Source organism: Cryptotermes secundus, unplaced genomic scaffold (genome assembly GCF_002891405.2).
Source record: "Cryptotermes secundus unplaced genomic scaffold, Csec_1.0 scaffold27, whole genome shotgun sequence".
In the NCBI taxonomy this organism is placed as follows: Eukaryota; Metazoa; Arthropoda; class Insecta; order Blattodea; family Kalotermitidae; genus Cryptotermes; species Cryptotermes secundus.
Window position 1 is genome coordinate 717969 of NW_019745078.1, and position 20056 is coordinate 738024.

At 43.1% G+C, this 20056-nt stretch overlaps 1 protein-coding gene across 3 annotated transcripts in view; it reads left to right on the top strand.

Annotated features, from left to right (window-relative positions):
• Nucleotides 1–20056, top strand: part of LOC111874816 (fibroblast growth factor 17) — a 392936-nt gene that overhangs the window by 172923 nt on the left and 199957 nt on the right. The gene's annotated exons all lie outside the window — the stretch shown is intronic.

The following is a 20056-nucleotide window of genomic DNA, read 5'->3' on the forward strand; positions in this document are numbered from 1 at the left end:
TTGAGTGGACCCCGTTCCAGACCCACTATTTCTCAGAAAATCTGGTAGCGCCGGGAATCGAACACGGGACCTCTGGATCTGTAGCCAGGAACTCTGACCACTAGACCAAATATTCAGCAAGAGAAAGAGGAACGAAAAACTGATTTGCCTGTGCGAGCCGGATACTTCTTCGACGTGAGTGTGTAGCTTACACGTTGTAGCAACTCTTTCTCTTCAGGATATAATGCCGTGTAGTCCGTTGAAGGTCAACCGATGTTTCAGAGGAGCGTTTCGCTTCCATATTCAGGGTCGAATAATATGACAAACAAGAAACCAGCGTAAAGCAGATAGCAAGCAGAACTGTATCCCAGAAGGCAGAAGAGTTCGTAACCACCGCTGTGAGATCCTCGTGTACTAAGCAACCTGAAGTTGCCTATTCCTAAACTACGCAAGTTATACATTGCAGTATCGAATTATAGAAAGGTTCTACATTATGAACATAGACATGATTGGAGGAAGTGAGGAAAATCATGAAATCGTACGTCACAATAACCAGCTTCCGGGTCAAAGCTCGAACCCTAGGCTTCTAAATAAATAAAAATTAAATCTCTCCCTGTAACAGGACTTAAGAGCCCACAGGGTAGTGAGACGTCGAGGCTCCCACATTTTCTAGACAATCGACTCACAGATGGTGGTAAGGTTGTCAGCTTACGCGCTGGCCGCCCTTTTCTCCAGGAAGATTCCAGGTACTCATTACTGTTAGATGCTGAGTAGACCCCAGGACCATAGTGCTGCTGGAAGGAGTAGGCGAATTGAAAAAAAAATCCAATGGCCTCATCGGGAATCGAACCCGCGACCTTCCGGCTTGTAGCATAGTGCCTCAACCAACTACGCTATAGAATACGAAATAAAAATGTCAGCCTCTGGACGTTCAGTGACAGACAGCTTATCCATGAAACGATTAGGACGATCTTGTCGTAGCAGTATCGAACCTGCATTCTCCCGCAGGCTTGTCCCCTTTCAAGAGTTGGCGTACAATGAAGCTGGAACCAGGTCTGCTTCATTTACGGTAGGTTTAGTGATAACACTGAATAGAGTATGTGTTCTCTTATCGTCTGTTTATATTGTCCAATACAGGCCTACGCATTTACACAGTGACACGTTGTTTGCTCGCTGGTCCACACAACGATTTTAGAAAGTGTCCATTGAAATTATGTCACCGGAATCGTCAGCCGGGGTAACTCAGTCGGTATAGCGACTGGCTACGGGCTGGACGACACAAGGGTTGGAGTTCGAGTCCCGGTAGGATCATGATTTTCTCACCTCCATGTAGTCCAGAGCGGCTCTGGGGCTCGTCCAGCATCCTATCCAGTGGGTACCGGGATCTCTTTCCTCAAGGATAAAGCGGCCGGGGCGTGAAGCTGACCACCTACCGCTAATGCAGAGGTCCAAAAAACATGGATCTACATATCCACTCCCTCATACGCCTTCATGGCGTAGTGCTTAAGTAGTTAAGCACAGGGAGAGCTTGCCTCAATAGCCTACATTTGGGCCACTTTTGGGCTCTCCCTTCTCCCCCTCCTCATGTTCTTAGTTCGTCAGCTGTTTCAGCTTCGGAGATAGGCCGTTGCTCCGTACGCCATATTGCCGTCACAAAATCATCTACGTGTTTAAATATTAAGTTTCTTCTTGAAGATGCTGCCCGAATGTCAGTTTTATGTTTTTGGTCTGAAGACGATCGCAAGTTTCGCTGCGCTCTCTGAAAGGCTGTAAGAAATCGTGAATCTTGATTAACAGTGCACACTAACTTAATGTCTTCATGGAGCTGAACCCTTCTTGAGAAGCCGCCAATTGTGCAGTTACTCGAGAACTTCCCAGTATTTTACGGAACCCGAAGGTTCATTACCGTGTTCACAAGTGCCCTCACTGGTCCCTATCCTGAGCCAGATCAGTGCAGTCCATACCATCCATGCCTGTCCCTCTAAGATCCATTTTAATATCATCCAATTACCTACGTCATGGTCTCTTTCCTTCTGGCTTTACCACCAGTATCCTGTAAGCATTCCAATTCACCATTTGTGCTATATGACCTGCTCAGCTCATCCTCCTTGACTTGATCATTCTAATTATACTTGGAGCCGAGCGGTCTAAGGCATGTACTGTCTTCGCTCGCTTGGAAACCGGGATCGTGGGTTCGAATCCCACTCAGGGCATGGATGTTTAGTTTGTGTCTGTGTGTTTTTCTGTGTTTGTGTACAGGTAGAGGCCTTGCGACGAGCTGATCACCCGGCCAAGGAGTCCTACTGAACGTGTAAGATCTAGAAAAATCGAAGTGAACGGAGAAGTTCATGGAGGTAGGCCTAGGCCCACTGGGGCTGTAGCGCCAAGGGGGGAAAAATTGTGCTTGGTGAAGTGTACAAGTTATGAAGCTCCTCATTATGCAGTTTTCTCCAGCCTCCTGTCACTTCATCTCTCTTCGGTACAAATATTCTCCTCAGCACTTTGCTCTTAAACACCTTGAGTCTGTTCTTCTCTTAATGCCAGAGACCAAGTTTCACACCCCAACAGAACCACAGACAAAATTATAGTTTTGTATACTCTAATTTTTACGTTTTTAGGCAGCAGGCTAGAAGACAAACGCTTCTAGACTGAGCGGTAGCAAGTATTACCCAAATTCAATCTCCTCTAAATTTTTTCCTGAACCATGTTTTGATTTGTTATTGTCGTGTGAATTGTGCGACATTTTCAAAGCCGACAACAGCAAAGCAAGTAAAAAAAGTAAAGGTATTCCTGTAACAGGCCGTGGAGGCCCATAGGGTTGTGAGAGGTCGAGGCGCCCACATATTCTAGACAATTGGCTCACAGATGGCGGTGAGGTTGTCAGCCTTACGCGCCGACCGCACCTTTACCCCCAGGAACATTTCTGGTACTCATTTCTGTTAGGGCCCCCATACACACACAGTGTGGCCTCCAGTTCGGCCTGCACAGTTGAAGACTGAAAGGCAAAACTGACGTGTGTGGTGTGGCCGGCCGGCTAATCGTTTGGATTGTTGGCCTGTGGGAAACCCGTCAGTCCGTCAGTTCTGCCTGCAGGCCCATAGCACGTGACGTGTGTGACTCAACATTATACTCGTAGGCTGGAAGACCGTAATTGTGGCATGAAACCTGCCGCTTTATCTGCGCGTGTATGGGGAGGAAAGGGAGGGGGTAAACTGTCACAGTTTTGCCTGTAAGGTCGATCGGAAGGCCAAACTGTGTGTGTATGGGGGGGCCTTAGAGGCTGAGTCGACCCCAGGGCCATAGTGTGGATGGAAGGATTAGGTAAATTGAAAAAATCCACCTCATCGGGATTCGATTCCGCGACCTTCCGGCTTGTAGCATAGTGCCTCAACAAACTACGCTACCACGTGCCCATAGCACTGCAATAGTTCGGTTGTTATTCTGTTGGACCAGTACTATACGTCGCTACCAAGCCGAACTGCGATGGCTAACCTATCTGAAGATATAATGTTCGTGATTCCATTGGGACAAAAGGAAGAATTAAAGAAAATTACAAATAAGTATCAGTTGTTTGTGGTCTTTTCTTTTATTTTGTTCACTTCATCCACTGTCATGTCTCGCCCCTTTATATGTTGCGAAATCTAGCCTTTATTCTTCAAGAGGTCCAAATGTTTCGGTCCTAAAGTAGCCAGGCTTGTTTCAAAAATTCACCACCGGTAAATTGTCTGTAATATGAAGCAATACCCGGAAACTTCGCATGCTAATGTAAACAATCTGTAGCGAAGTATATGGGAGAATGGCTGTTAGCCTGGTTGCGCTAGCCGCATGTGATGTAAGCAATCTGTAGCGAAGTATATGGGAGAATGGCTGTTAGCCTGGTTGCGCTAGCCGCATGTGATGTAAGCAATTTGAAATGTGCCTAACTTTTCAACTACATATATTTCTTTTCAGTTTTAGTAATATCGCTTGAAAACAAAGTTCTACAAGTCACACCTGCAGAACAGGCAACGCACAACGTTTTTGAATTTCTATCACATCACAAGTTTCCGCACTCCGCCATTAAAATTCTCTGCCGTTTCTTTAAAACAGAGTTTTGCGTGCCTACCGAGTGTCATGCGTGCTAATGGTCGCTCCTTTTGTAAGCCTGCTTTCTTTGACACTTTTCAAGATGTGCTTTACGCATTTTGGACAGCCCTCTTTCAATTAGCTACCATCAGCGTCTGCTGCGTAAAATAAAAACGTTACGTCATTAATATATTACTTACGAAAGCGAAATGGTTCCACGAAACAAGCATAGCCGTGAGGTACAATTACGGTTTATCATCATTCAGAAGTTACATGTTCACCCCCCCCCAAAATAAAAAGAATTTAGCTGGAGGGCATACGTCATTTACTTCGTGTTTAAACAGATAATAAAATGTCCTATTTATGTCTATTATAGTCTATAAAACTTACCTTCAGAAAGAATCAGTTGTGTGTTTAATGGTACAGCGAATCACATTAATTTGGTTCTGTTACGATTCAAAAGTGACAAGTAATTTACTGAAATATGGCTTACATTTAAGAAGGCGTTAACTGTATTGTCACCAGTTTATGGCTCCGTAACAAACAATCACGGGTTCCGGATTGGATGATTGGATTTATTTACGCTTTCGTTTACAATCTCGCTTAATCACAGTCAATTACAACAGCTAACAATCAATCTACTGCCAAGGACTCGCACCATTCTGACTGGACTACAACTGTCATCTCTTCTACTGTGACTGACTTGGTTCTGATTTACGAATCAATCACTTTCGAATGAATTACGAATGACAAATGACTTACGAACGAAGCACTTCTCAAGTCAAAGTCAAAGTCACATTGCTACTGACGGTCAGTCAGTCTGTCTGTCTAGGTGTCGAGCCCCGGCTGGGGCTCATGACCAGATGTTTCTTTTTGTAAAAAAGTTACTGTCCTCTACATGTGGAGCTTCGCTAGGAGCCCGACAGAAGCCGTTCTACAGAGAATCGAATTTGTTACGCAGTCATAAATTGAGCGTTGCTGTATCTGTTACAAAACTTCCATTTACTCGAAATTCCTTTATTACGAAATACAACGGGAAGTAAAACCATGAAAGAACAGTTTAATTCCATCTCGAAAGAGGAGAATATACGGCAAGATAATAAAATCGTATCTTCTCGCTGATATATAGAGAATTCAGGTTCAAGAACATGTTGTAGGATACAATTTTGCCATATCATTAGGCGACCCTCATATAAAAAGGATAATTCTCAAGGATGTAAGTTTGTGACTGATGAGTCATGACAGATTTGGAAAGATTCTGTCCTCATCAGTATTGAGATAATGTCATTCTTCCATCTGTTTACAGATGTTGCGAATCCTTCGGCAAATGTCATTCAAGACAACTGTTCCCGGCCAAATTTCGAACCGGTTATCACCATGATAGGTCCGCGAAGTAGAAATAATGTGTTAATGGGCGCCGTATATAGTGGTGTTCTGTTGAAATCGCGTGTAAAGGCAGAATAACTAATAACTACTTTCAATATGACTAAATTTTAAGTTACTATTATAAGGAAGCAACATCATGTTTTTAATAAATTAAATTTAAACCATTCTATATTAAAACTCAATGTAGGAATAAATGTATCTGTGAATTTCAAAATCCACAACATTTTAAAAACATTAACAAGAATAGATGTTTTTTTCTAGACGGCTGACTTCAACACTTGCTTCTACCAATAAACTGGCAAGATGTCTGTGGTAGCAGTCCTTTGGAAACAAACCATAAAATTAAGAAACCTGTACATAAGTGCATATCAGGGTTTGCCGAACTGTCGGAAATAAAGGAATTTAAATTTAATATGAAGCCGATCACAGTGGCCCCTCAGTCTAAGACATGAACTTGTCTTCTCTCGCTCGGACGGTTGAATCGTGAGTTCGAAACTCACTCAAAATATGGATGTCTGTGTGTGCGTTTATTTTGTGTTGTCCTGTGTTTAGGTGCGGACCCTGCAACGGGCTGATCACTCGTCCAAAGAGTCCTACCGATTCTGTAAAAAAATATTACGAAACTGAAGAAGAGGCCAGGGCCTAACAAAGGTCTGTAGAGCCATTGATGAATGAATGAACGGATGAAATTTAATAAGGAAAACCATCATAGATATACTGCAACAAAATTTGTTTTTCTTTCTCAGCTGTTTCTTTTTAAGCACGCAGCAACTTGTGAACTGTCCCACGCACGTCTGTGAACTAAGCTTCTTGACGTGTAGCCTGTGGCTCTGATGTAATTATGTCTAAACTTCGACAAAAGATAAGCGTTATGCTCAATAAACGATCATCACATGAACATTACTCTCATGCAGCATGAAGAAAACAATTACGGACCATGAATATTTCAACTCCGAACTCATTTTATCGTCATTAACTAATCGCCGATTTATAACTTGTTCTTCTCACATTAGCTCAGATTAAAGAGGAAATAGCTCGACGTCGTTTATCTTAACTTCTTTCGGGGTTTGTAAATATCTTAGTCTACAATTGCGTAATTGTATCACTTTTGATCTAAAATATGCATAACCGTCCAGCAAGGGTCGACCGGTCTTAAAATGTCAGATTTGAAGGCACGTGTAAGACGGAACGTCAACGACCAGGGTACACATGTAAACGGGAATCTCTTGTAGCGCAGGCCTACTGTACTCGTAAATATGGGGCACGCGGTAGCGTAGTTGGTTGAAGCACTAAGCAACAAGCCGGAAGGTCGCGGGTTCGATTCCCAATGAGGTCACTAAATTTTTCAATTGACCTAATCCTTCCAGCAGCACTATGGCTCTGGGGTCGACTCAGCCTCTAGCAGAATAGCAGGAATCTTCCTGTGGCGTAAAGAGTGGCCGGCTCGTAAGGCTGACAATCTCCCCGCCATCTGTTAGCCAACTGTCTAAAAAAATGTGGGAACCTCGACGTCTCACAGCCGTATGGACCTCCACGGCCTCTTACAGGGATAAAACGCTGTAATTATTTAGTTATTCTTGGCATTTGATACGAATTATGGTTTCCTCTGTCGTACAAGTTTTCTAAACTCTCATCTGTACAAGTTGTGAGGCTCTCTGAATGGAAATTAGCCCATTACATAGTGTTTAAGGTCACTGGTCAGCACATAATGATCTACATATCGAGTGGAATTTTATCTTGCGATCTCAGGTCTTAAATCTGAACGTATTTTTAGAGAATACAATGCGGTTATTTGAGAGTGATCTGCTGTAGCTGATTCCTCGGTCGCGGATATTTCTACCCTGAAGATGGAGGCGATACGTTCCTCCGAAACGTCGGTTCACACAAGAACTACGCGGCACCACATATCAGAAGACGGCATTCTTAATAGTCACCTCCGTAAAAACCTCAAATCTTACATAAGTTAATGAAGAAACCTGAATGGATAAAACGTTCCGGAAAGCCAGACGTAAGTTGGAGATGATATTATAATAGATCCGTAAGAAACGGGTTTGTCGGTGTGGCTCGGATTTATCTGCCTCACAATAGGAACCAGTGGCTGAGTTCTATCAGCATGAAAGCGGTCAATTCATTGACTAGCATAAGGACATTCACTGCACTGTACGACGGTTAGCATAAATCATGGAATGTACTCTATGAAGTTTGTTAAAAAGACTGGTTAATATTTCGGCCGTTAGACTACGAAGCTCATTCTAACGTAATTTTCTCCATTATTTATTATTTTATCTCACAGAAATTTAAATATTGGTCTTGGCGCCTTAACGTCGTACAGTTCAACCATCACAATGCTGTCTATAGGTGCCAAGCTGTGGATTTCTTTTTCTGTAGGATAATAGATTATGGCACTGAAAAAAATGTAATATATCTTCCGTAATTTATGCATTACCTCGTTATCATAAAATTGTTCAAATTACATTTCATTTGGAAGAGGTTGTGGCATAAAATGCGAGCCTTTAGTTTCTTAGGTTCGTAATGACATGAACGCAAGAGTAAAAGGAGAAAAAGAGGAAAGAAAGTCGTTTAGTTGCTGCATATCAGATCTGAAGATCGCGAGGAGAGGGTTTCAGCCGCAAGGCTAGTTACGAGTTACGTGATAGGAGCAACTATCTCATTTTCTATTGACAAGCAGAGTACTTCGATGCACACCTTCAGCGTTACCGAACCCATAGTGGGGTCTTGTCTCCCCTGAAAATATGGTTGGATGACTAGTTTTTTAACGACGCTGTTTCTGACTTTGAGGGAGGAACATAGACTGAAAAATACAAAAGATATAGCAGTACAGTTGGCTCTAAGAAGGAAAGGAATTTGAGAATGGAAGATACTGTAGCGTGTTTCGTGTGTCACGCTACCGACAGATTCACGTAGGCCTCAAATTAAGTAGAACCTTTATTGTTCTTCCCCTTACACAATCACAAGTACAATTACTGTTCACTGTAACCCCTCAACTGTTTTCTGCGGCGGATGTTCCACGACACTTTACTTCGAAGGCTGGATAAGGGCTAACTTCTCCGAAGGCTGGATGACGGCTGGCTTCTTAGCTGGCTCTATGAAGACTGAAGGCTTCTCGTCGAAGCTGGGCTATTTGTAACCTTGCCCGCTGTTAGGCAACGAACCCTTTGTTATAACAGTGGAAACGTCGCTTTGTTGGCTCCGCGTTTCCTACGCAATAACCCATTGTTATCGCGTTGTCTCTGTGGGAACCTTCGCATATTCTCGTAACCGTGGAGATTCCTGTTAGAACTACAATAGAGCAATTGTTGTTTCCTATGCAACGGTCTATTCTAGTGTTTCCATAGAAACACCAGACACGTTACAATACGTAAGAACAATCTACAGGATATATATACGCAGCTATCTTAGGGCAGTGAAATCAAAAGGAAGGCATAGAGCAGTGGGTGTAGTTTGGTACAGAAGAAATAGGAAGGGATAAGATATTTGGTTAGCTGCTTGTAATGTCGAGGAGACGTGAAGATCAAAATAAAAATTAATTTTCGTTAAATTGTTATTGAGGATATAAACTGAATTGAGTCGTATTCAATGGGAATTTTTGTTATTACCTAATGTTCGATTTAGAGAAGATTATTTCAAGGCAACGTTGTCATCAATACCTTTTGCGTCGTCTCTTTCCATTAAACACATGATCTCTGGGACATTATTTATCACATCTTTTGAAGTCCGTCTCCGGTCTAGAAAACCGAAATTAACGGCCGTGGGGCTTCGTTGCACTGACCACTCAAAAACCTTCAATCCGCAAAATTGGCACTAATTTCGCCGACAAGCGGCGGTCGCTCGGTCAGTATAATTAGCTAGCGGACTACAGGACACGGATTTTCAAGTCCGTCTGAATTCCACAACACATTTAATCACCTCTTTTCACTAACTATGTGGTCGTATCTAATTGGACATCATCCATATCCTCTGTTCTGATCAATCACGGCTTCATCTCCGTCTCACTACATTCTTTCAGCCGTATACCAGAACTTGCAAACTCGCACCTTAAATTCATTAACCCCGAAGAGAGCCGTTTCAGTGCTTGTAGAAATATTGGAAAACCGTCAACATCCCAAGCGGCGTATCCCCGAAAGCGAAGTTATGCGAATGTCATTAAGTCAATCAGTCAGTTAAGATCTATATCAAATTGCAGACCATATTTGTCATTGAATAAGATTAAATGATTATGAACAACGAATCTCGCATTAAAGATTGGACAGAAAGTGCTCCTAGTCTGTAATAAGAAACTATGCCAGTTTTCAACTAAAAGTAATATAAAAAATTTTAAATAAAAACTACTCCGCCTAAGCATCGAGCGAGATAGTACTTCCAGAATGGAGGTCAGGATTATTACTGCTTGAGTTGATTTATATGGCAGTGAATCGGGCGCATGCGTGATTTGTGGTGTGTTAATTGTTCATAAGTTCCCTAGTCACATTAGTATTTCGTCTGGAATTTAATTATAGGTTTGTCTAATTAAACGATATTCAGGAAAGCAGTGAGTGAAATCTAAGATTTATACAAAGACTTGGCCGGGCCATAGCTCAAGCGGTCAGTCGCTGGCTTCCCACCGCGGCGGCCCGGGTTCGATCCTGGGTCTGGTCAAGTGGGATTTGTGGTGGACAAAGTGGCGCTGGGGCGGGTTTTCTCCGACTATTTAGGTTTCCTCTGCCAATCTTCATTCCACCAAATACTCAATCATCATAATCACCCGGGGAAGGCTACAGTAGACCAATCAGTGGCCGCCGTGCCGAGTGGACCCAGTTGGACTCCACCCCCACTAAGCGAATATACGAAGACTCACTCACTCTCACTCATGGAGCTTCTTGTGAAGCTACCAATTGTGCAGCTACTCCAGAACTTCCCAGAATTTTATGGAACCCGAAGGTTCATTACCGTGCTCACAAGAGCCCTCCACTGGTCCCTATCCTCATCCAGATCAATCCAGTCTATACCATCCAATCCTATCTCTCCTAGATCCATTTTAATATCGTCCACCCACTCACACCTTGGTCTTCCCAGTAGTCCCTTTCCTTCTGGCTTTCCCACCAATATCCTATACGTATTCCTCTTCTCCCCCATTCATGCTACATGCCCTGCGTATCTTGTGCTCCTTGACTTGTTCATTCTAATTATACTTTTAGAAGAGTACAAGTTATGAAGCTTCTCATTATGCAGTTGGCTACGTTTCCAAATGTCTTCTCATATATAAACAATACAGAGACTGTATAAAATAAGCTAAATTTGATATAAATGCATAAAGGTAAGATAAAATTGTCCCTCTGCTTAACTAATCAAGCACTACGTCATGAAGGCGTAAGGGGGAGTGGATGTACAGAGCCAACTTTTCTTGATCTCGGCACTAGTTGGAGGTGAGTGATCAATTTCACTCCACCGCCCGCTTTATCCACGGGAAATGAGCCCCTGGTACCCACTGAATAGGAAGCTGGGTGGACCTCAGAACCGGTCTGAATGACGTGAAGAACACAAAATTCTTTACCCTACCGGGGCTCCAACTTCGACCCCGCGGCCGTCCATCCCCGCAGCCAGTTGCTATACCGACTGCGCTATCCCGGCTCCCGATATATCAGCATACACAGAGATAAACCAGAAAATCTCATTTTAAAAAATTCAGGCCTATTGTGACTATTTTTTTAATGCTAGTGGGGTGGGCCTAAGTCCCTTGTACTGCGGCCACATCTGGCCTATTGTACCAGCCCCAGATAATAGGTGAAGGTAATTGTGGAGCAATTGATGGAATGAAGATTGGCAGGGGAAACCGAAGTACTCGGAGAAAACCTGCCCCAGCGCCACTTTGTCCACCACAAAACCCACTTGACCAGACCCAGGATTGAACCCGGGCCGCCGCGGTGGGAAGCCAGCTACTAACCGCTTGAGCTCTGGCGCGGCCCTACTGTGACTAAGTGCTGATACTATATAACATTAATCCGCTTCTGAAAACTTAACGTTCTTGAAAACATCCGTAGTAGAAGAACCCGCGGTTGAGGTATACTAGAGTCTGTGGGAGATGGGGGTTATGTTCTCCATGGGCATGCTTACAGTCACCAATGTCTGAGTTTCATATTCTTTCAGTAAACACATGTGAACAAGGCAGCAACATAAAAACAATGCAAGCTTATAAGGTAATAGTGAAGAGTAATAAAATGGTAAGAAAGGTACAATTTGGGGGCCACTGCACATCGCAGTGGGAGCAGTGACACCGCATGGACACGTTGCTTGAGGAGTGCATGACAGAGAGAGGAAGCTGTGCTGTTACGGAGAGAATCTGGCGGGCTGGTATGCGAAACAATGCACAATATGGAGCTAAGCTACGAGGATGCGGTTATTTGAAAGTCTAATTCCGTGCAAGACTGTGTATACACGAATATTTACACCGCGGATGGAAGACTGGATTACAGAAGGAAATATGCGTAAACACGAAAATCCGCCCTAGGATATCCCGCCATTTCAAAGAAGTTACTTTGTTTATAGTTGCTATGTGGAGAGGTTTTTTAATTTTTTTTTTTAATTTCGCTTAGTGGGGGGTGGAGTCCAACTGGGTCCACTTGGCACGGCGACCACTGATTGGCCTATTGTACCTGCCCCGGGTGATTATGATGATGGAGAAATTGGTGGAATGAAGATTGGCAGGAGAAACGGAAGTACTCTGAGAAAACCCTCCCAAGCGTCACTTTGTCCACCACAAATCCCACTTGACCAGACCCCGAGATCGAACCCGGGCCGCCGCGGTGGGAAGCAAGCGACTAACTGCTTGAGATGTGGAGAGGTAACTTCATGCCTATCAACTTGGCTAAAGTGGTAAATCTTCTGATGTGTATTCGGGAGATTTTCGGTTCAAATCTCGGTTTGTACACCTATTTTGACTGAGGTTTTTTTGTGGATTTTCTCAGTTCATCCAGGCACATATNTTAAATCTTAATGACAGGCAACAGTAGCATGCCTAATTTGACTCGCTTATTCTTGTAACAGCAAGAATATAGTTACATACAAGTACTGAAACCGCGACGAAATATCAGTAAGAACTAAGAGGAGCCTACAGTAAATTACAGTAAAAGCCATAGATGAAGAGGGAAGTGTCCAAATATACAAAGTAAAATATAAATATTCCGGAGAAGAATTACATAGATAATATCAATAATAAAAAACTCCGTGGTTTTAGTCCGCAAGCGAACTATACCGACCGAGCGACGGCCGTTTGTCGGCGAAGTTAGTGCCAACTTTAGGGGATAGAGGGTGTGCGTGGTGAGCGCAACGAATCCCCACGGCCGTTAATTTCGGTTTTCTAGACCGGAGCCAATATTTTTCCATTCAGTTAGCTCCTCAGTTATCCTCACGAGGCTGAGTGGACCCCGTTCCAGATCCACTACTTCTCAGAAAATCTGGTAGCGCCCGGAATCGAATCCGGACCTCTGGATCTGTAACCAGGAACTCTAACCACTAGACCACAGAGGCGGCCAATATCAATAGTAATAATAATAATGTCAATTTTAGTGGTGTGTCTATAGACGGGGTATGGATTGAATGGCCACTTATACAAATCACTCGGAACAAGTAATTACAGTGCTGCTGCTAATCACAATTCACAGATCACCGCAGCATCCACTATGTCTTTTTCCAGCCTGCTGTGTCTTCAACAGCCTTCCCTAGCAACGGTTTCCAACAGTGGAAATTATTCAGCTTCCCGCGCTCATGTCGTTGCTGATCGGCGAATATCCCGCAACTGAACTCTCTCACTCAGCAACCAACTACTGCATTTCACTTCACTCCACTTCACTCAACTTCACTCAACTGAACTGGTCAGAGTCAGAGAATCAGATTTACCTTACGACTGACGGTTTGCCGCCAATAAGTTCGTCTTGGTGAAAAGCATCATGAGACTCGCGACCAGTAATTATTTTCTTCAACTGTGCACTTGCGATCATAGTCCTTATGTAACATCGTCTCTGACGAGAGGATGAGTTTGACGTTTGCAGTTGCTGCTGGACTTCGTCAGTGCAGTCATTCTCAGGTCCGAGTCAAGCGGGACTCATGACCACATTTTACCATGTAAGATTCGAGATCCCCCAACCTGGAAGGTCAGGTGCCCGTATTTATATCGCCCAGGAATAGGGTGACCCAGTTATACCTCGGGCACTGGTTTCCCTTTTCGCCACCTCCTACGACTCACAGGGCTACGGAGGAGTTATTCGACCCCAACTCCAGACGGGGACTGAACTGGTCAAAGTCAAAATCAAAATCAAATTCAGACTCCAAGTTATGTTACGACCGGCGGTCAGTCGGCCAGTCTATCTTGGAATAAAGCTCCCTTCTGTCAAAGTCACATTGCGACAGACGGTCCATCAGTCAGTCAGACAGTCCTGGTGTCGAGCCCAATCTGGGGCTAAGACCAGATATTTATTACTGTTTACAATTTCGGTCTTGTTTTTGTGGGGTGCCCTCTCTGACAAGAAGAAGGGTCTGTCTTTTGTATTGTCTGCAATAATAAGCCATTTGTCATAATGAAAAGATATTTACATTTTACATGTTAAACATGTTAATAAATGTATATGAAATATATACCGGGCCTCTGTCGGTCCAGGCTCAGTACAGCAGATATTGCCCATTTCTAGTAGCTTCCGCTAAGGTGTCAGAGACAGAGTTACTTTACGACTGGTGGTTTACCGCTTGGCGTCAGACCCTTGAGGCCCACGACCAGAGATTCTTTTTCTCAACTGAACTCTTGCGGTAATAGTCCTTATGTAACATCCTCTCTGACGAGAAGATGGGGTTGTCTCTTGTGAATGGTGCTATTATCTTCAAGATAACTCCTCGGCACGGACCACTTAGAAAACACCCAGTTTACATTGTAAGTGTACTCGTATTGTTATGTGCATCTCGTTTCCGCCAGAATATGTGTATCTATCTGTCTATCTATGGCTATACAGCCTTTGTGGACCTCAGCGCTGTCTCAGTTTCTTAATCCTATACACAGTCGATAGGACTCCTTGGTCGGGGGATCAACCCGTCGCAATGCCGCTACCTACACACAGAGAAAAACACAAACAAAGAATAAACGCAAACAGACGTTCATGCCTTCAGTGGGATTCGAACCCACGGTCCCAGTGTTGGACTGGGCGGAGGCGGTTCATGTCTTAGACCGAATGGCCACTGTGATCGGCTTTAAAAATTTGCTTAGGCTTAATATAGCCAAATGTGGTTTTTAATATTGAAAAGGCGGAACAAACAGGATTTAATTTTTGTAATATATATTTGAAAAATACAGTACATAGAGAGACATTTTGAAGATAAATTAATTGAACTTGTTAGTTAGAAAAGAAGATGCCCAGTGGCTGAAGGGCGGACGTGTTCCCTTTTACATCTAAGCAGTGCTGTCGCTATGGAACTGGACAGTTCAGCAAACACTTTATTTCACACACACAAAAACACACACATATACAGAGAGAGCTTGCAAGAAGACATTTCTCCCGTTCTCGTAATCCAGTACAGATGAAGAAATGGGGCGGAAGTGAATTGGTAAGTTACAAGACCAACAATTTATGAAGTTACTGAGAACTTGGTAATTTGATGAACATATCGCCTACGCCTTCAGGGTTCAGGAACAAGAAAGCAGCACGGAGAATACAGCAAACTCTGCCCTGCAAGAAAGGCGACATGTTGCTCCGAAATGTCCTTTGACTTTCAACGAACTACACGGGTTATTTCCCAGAAGACAGAACTCTCCATAATCCCTTTGTAAGAAACTCACATCCTGTTCAGCTCCATAATTTGTATCTTTACCTTTTATTATGGAAAACAAATATAAGATTTTTTGTCGCTTCAACAGTACCGCAGTTGTTACGTGAGAACAGACAATCGGACACTGCGTTCGCTTTGGACAAGGAACGTAAAATAATCCTGACGTTACTAATTTGAAACTCATTTCCTAAGGTGAACTTCTGTTGGCGTACAAAGAATAATTATTTAGAGTGGGTTTGGATTCGTTTCTTTCTTACTCAAATGGTCATAGAAAATGGTCTTGTATTACAGAATTTATTGTGAGCATGAGTTAATTATGAAGGGACCAGTATTTTATTGTCACATGTTAGAGTGACTTTCAACGGGGTTTTGGATTGGAGATTGGATTTATTGACGACTTACAGGTCATAAGTACACTTAAATATGATACTATTGCTAATTTCAACACTTTACAAATCACTACAGCACACGCTAAATCATTTCAGTCTGCTGCAGTCTCCACTAGTCCACTAGAGTACTTCAATCATCATAATCACCCGGGGCATGCTACAATAGGCCAATCAGTGGCCGCCGTGCCGAGAGGACTCAGGTGGACTCCACCCCCCTTTAAGCGAATTGCTTCCGCTTAGAGCTCTGCACTTCTCTGTATTTTATGTTTGTGTTATGCTTATGTGTTAATACATTAATGTTCCCGAGTTAGTGTCGAGTCTGAAAACACGCGCCTACTTTCCTTACAAGCATTGATGAGTAAGGTACAGCTACTCCTGTAAATAAACCGTGGAGGTCCATAGGGTTGCGTGGCGTCGAGGCTCACATATTTTCTAGACAATCGGCTCACAGATGGCGGTGAGGTTGTCAGCCTTAGCGCCGGTCGCCCTTTACCCACATGAAAATTCCTGATACTCATTTCTGTTAGAGGCTGAGTCGACCCCAGGGGCATATTGCGGTTGGAAGGATTAGGTTAATTGAAAACTCCAAAGACCTCATCGTGAATCGAACCCACGTCCTTTCGGCTTGTAACAATACCTGAACGAACTATTCTACCGCGTACTTTGATGGGACTTGTGATTTAATTTTTCTTTAAGATATTTTCTCAGTACATAGGAGGATAATAATAAAATGAAACTGCAGTAAATGTGGACTAACGGTGAACTGAATCATGCCGGACTCTTGTGAGCATGAGACTAGTAACTTCTGAAGGGGGACGCTGTTTCACGCAGTTAGGTTGTTTAGTCCGTACATTATCTCTACTTAGGTATTCCTCTTGTCGGTTCTAGTGAAGATCTGTTCCGGCTGCGAAGAGGGTGCGTTACCCGCCATGAAAGTAGGTCGCTCTGGCTCCAGTCTGGGCCGCAGTTAATCTCTGAGCTTATCTCGACTGCTTAACACCGGCTACAAGTAGGGTACCCCGTTTTATTGGCAGGTAAACACGATGTAGTATCAAACACACGAAACTCGGTCGATCCAGAAAACATAAGCGTTCCTTGAAAATTCAATTTCTTTTTAATTTCCGTGCCCATTTTATGAGTCCTTAGTTCTTTGTTACATCTGTGACCAAAGTATACAGATAAGTCAAATAAGATCTTTGAACACAGAATTACTGGGGTTCTGAGCTTTTTCCATCGTTCGGAATTTTAGGTAATAGAGGACACGACGTTTCGGAAACTGGATCTGTTTCTTTCCTCAGGTGAGAAAGGAAGACATGTACACAGTTGGGCCCCTTAGAAAAGAGCTAGTCTCAATCACTGGATTGTGCTATTGTTGCTAACGTCACTGTTTACGCGGAAGTGTGTTTACTGGGCCGTTGCTTAGAAAGGGGTTGCATGACCCCGTTGTACCACCGCTGCTCGACGTGGATCACATAGAAAACACAGCCTAATCTATTGCTGCGTGTTGGACCGTATTTACAGAGCTGTTGCCTGGCAACGCCCTGATTAAATCCTTTACAGTATATTGTGTTAAAGAAGAGTTCTGTCTCCTAGGATGTAACTCTGTGTAATCCTTTGAAAATCAAACAGTGTTTCGGACAGGCATCTTGCCTCCATCTTCAGGATTCAAGAATAACCCAAGCAAGAAACCGGTATGAGTCGTGTAGTAAGCAGAGCCTGAATTTCAGCGTACTACACGCTGTTATGTCCCAGAAGATAGAATTCTACGTAATCAACTCTGTGAAAACCTCAAATCCTGCGTGGTATGTTCAGTTGTTCTGTGTTCGCTCCTTGGCCACTGCCCTTATTGATCTGTAGAGGCTATACAGCTGTATTTCTGATATATAAACAGTGCTGTATTTGCAGTGTCAGAAAGTTTTGAAAATGACAACTGAGTGCGCTGATAAAACGAAGACTGATTTACAACACCAGTAACTTGGCACGCATGTTTTTATCAGAACATAAAATTGTCTTCTTCAAGGAAAAATATTTTAACCCAAAGCACTTCAAATTTTGCTCAGTTGTAGTCTAATATACAAACTTGGCTTCGAAATTCGATATACGTTACACATATGTGTCGCGCTATTTGTCCGAAATCTGTCGCATGCGGACTTTCTATAGACGGAGCAATATTCCAAAGTACCCGTTCTTCTTCAGGGGTTTTCTTCAAATAATCTGTGCTTAAAGTATGAAATTATATCCACATTAACCTTTTTCTGTTTTCTAAAAAACGTCTAATGAGGTAACAGGAAGTTCTTGGAAGAAATAATCGCCTACTTTCCTTTGATAGGACACGGACCCCACTGAAAACAAAGACACACCGGAAGTAAGGTGACGTCATAAGCTTCCTAACAAAAATTAAATGAGTACAGAGCCGATCGCAGTGGCAGCGAAGTCTAAGGCATGAACCCTCCTTCGCCCGCTCAAACACTGGTGTGCTGGGTTTAAAACCCACTCGAGGCGTAGATGTCAGTGTGTGCGTTTATTCTGTTTGTGTTGTTTTGTGTGGGGAGCATCCTTGCGACGAGCTGATCCCCCACCTAAGGAGTCCTACCGACTTGGTATGCATTAAAAAACTTAAAAAGCGACCAAGTTCCGCAAGGGCTGTGGATCATAGATAGATAAACATATACAGAAGGGAAGACAGGAGACAGACAGCAAGTGATCTCATAAACATCCTTTTATTTTTTAAATGAAGAAAATAGGCTAAAAATGAGTCATGAGGACAATCCACAGAACAGTGTAAGAAGTAACACAACGAATACATTTTAAAAGTAGCGAGGGAACTTGATGTTTCACGGATCTCGTCTCCTGTTTTTGTCACATTTTCTTTCATTTCAGAGTATAAGATGAACCGATAAAAGCGAGAGCTTGTATATCCTTCTGCTTTGCATACACAGCACAGAACTGGATCTATGTAGTCAGCAAGTGGGCCTTAAGTTGGGCTTACATATTATAATAAGGTCAGTAAAGAAACTCCGTGGTTTTAGTACGCAAGAGAACTATATCGACCGAGCGACCGCCGTTTGTCGGTAAAGTTCATGCCAACTTTAGCGGATAGAGGTTGTCGCTTGGTCAGGGCAACGGATCCCCATGCGGCGCGTGATATATATATATATATATATATATACAGTAGAACTTGGTTATAACGTCATCAAAGGGACCTAAAAATAGTGTCGTTATAAACGAATGTCGTTGTAACCGAAATGGGCACTTCCACAGTAGCCTTATGTTAGTCACGTAAAAATCTACCAAAAACCGAGTTAAAATGTTGCATTTTTTAGTGAAATACGTAGTTAAGTACAGACTAACGTAACATTAACGTGGAATTGCCCAAATGTGTAATATCAAAGACATATTACAGCGCTTTTCACTGACAATACACACCGCACTAATACTGTATATTAAAGGTAGGCCTACTCACCAAATTACAGTAGATTACATCAATTGTTGTGCCTTACTGTACCTAGATACGAGTACAGTAATCAGTTATCTTCATCTGTTTCCTGTTACTTGCCCAATACACACTTTCTAAATTACGTTCAATGTCCATATCAGAGAAATTCAGGAATGAAAATGACGTTACGTACGAGGTTGATGCATTTGTGCATGTCGTACTAAGCAAGGTATAAAAACAGTTGCTTTATGAGGAATTAGTTCATACCATTGAATATTTGACGCAATAGACAAGGTGTCGCAGAAACCGATGTTGCTATAACCAAGTTTTACTGTATATATATTGCTACTGGTTCTGCATACCGCGACTCAGGAGGTTAGGTAATCTGGAAAGATCTGTGCCTAAGCCATGAGATTTTTTTTGCTAGTGGGGTGGAACTAAGTCCCTTGTACTGCGGCCACTTCTGGCCTATTGTACCAGCTCCAGATGATAGGTGAGGGTGATTGTGGAGCAATTGGTGGAATGAAGATTGGCAAGGGAAACCGAAGTAATCGGGGAAAACGTGTCCCAGCGCCACTTTGTCCACCACAAACCCCACTTGAACAGACCCGGGTTTGAATCCGGGCCGCCGCGGTGGGAAGCCAATGATTAACCGCTTAAGCTATGACGCCGCCCTAATTCATGAGGTTAGTAACTGGCATATACCAAATTGTAAAATCGTACCATGCCCTAGACATTTTGTTGAAATGCCTACTTCATTCTGAGAGGTCATACTCAAGGTCACTCGGTACAGTAGGCTTGAGCTTCAGGGTAACACAAAGGTCTCTTTCCCCGTGGCCTCTTCTCAGCACAAGGTTAAGTGGCCCTCGGGGGAAGATCAACCGGCGAAACAACACTTTTAAGTTAAGCAGTACATTTTACTTGCTCGTTTAAGAAAATGGAAATTCATGCACTTCCAAGATGTCTGATTATCTCCTTAATAGCAATAAACAAA